Genomic DNA, 1,215 nt, shown 5'->3' with positions numbered 1-1,215 from the left:
TTTTTGTTTATTATTTTGTCCCTTATTTACAATGTTGAGTGCACCTTTATGTTTGGTAACAGAATTAAATCAAAGACTAAAGTCTTCAAAGTCGCTAATCATCAAATATTCTATGCTTTGATTTTGTCTTGCTGTCACCATCAGAAAGGGCACGAACTCAAGGGAATATTGTGGTATGCTCTAAAATCAGGTGACTTTCGTCAAAATCTTGGTTACCTTTATTACTCTTTGGTAACAGTGGTGACCCAAATATTTCTCAATCAAAACAACTGGTAACCATGATGTGCAGATAATTTTTTCGTTCCAAAAGTTTCTCACATTTTTAGGGATCTTTGTAATATTACAAAAAGTTCAATGCTAACTGATCATTTCATCTTTTAATATAAACTTCCCATTCTAATACATACTGAATATTACATGTCAAAATCTATCACATGCTGTATCAACCCGAGACTCCTATATCATCCAAAGGGCCACCGGTCTGTTGGGTGGTATAGGTCGAGGGTTGATACAGATTTGAACATTTCATGTCATATTTTAACCATACTTCAAGTTTCGTCAGTGAAGGGGTGCATATAAGGTATGCCAAATAGGTCTGGAGGTGTGATATAGGGTAGATGATATAGGTTTTAAACAAACATGTATGAAGCATAATCAAAAAGTTATATTTTAATCTGATTGATTGATTATTGGGGTTTTACGCCTGAGCAGCAATATTTCAGCTATATTCAGGCGATGAACATGAAATGATGAAATGAAAGAAGGGATGGGACACAAGGATAATAGGGTCGACAAATTTTGATTGCCACAAGAAAAAGGGAGGGAGGTATGGGTAGGGTAGGGCAATTTAGCCTCCTATAGCAGAGCGCAAAGGTTCCTACTCCTATCGAATACCACAGCAGGGTTCTTTAACGTGCGAGGAGCATGGCATCTTTCCCAACACGGTGCACCACTATGGTTTGCGGTCAGATTTTCCGCATTATAGCTTGATAACCACAGCATGTAAAACGCCAGGGGTACCCTATTCCACCACCTGGGGCACACATCCCAATTGCTCTGTGGGCAGAACACCTAGCCCCCGTCTAGGTTTCTGAGCACTATATAGTCGCCTTTTACGACAAGCTTAGCGCTGCGGCAGGCCTATTCTCTTGCCACCCGGACCTGCACAGGACTATTTTAATCTGAATATGATATAGGTAAAAAGCACACATAGAG

The sequence above is a fragment of the Perna viridis genome, chromosome 3, assembly GCF_037379345.1.
Source record: "Perna viridis isolate PV_CMFRI_1.1 ecotype Kerala chromosome 3, ASM3737934v1, whole genome shotgun sequence".
Taxonomy (NCBI): domain Eukaryota; kingdom Metazoa; phylum Mollusca; class Bivalvia; order Mytilida; family Mytilidae; genus Perna; species Perna viridis.
Note: the sequence above shows the minus strand (reverse complement) of the source record.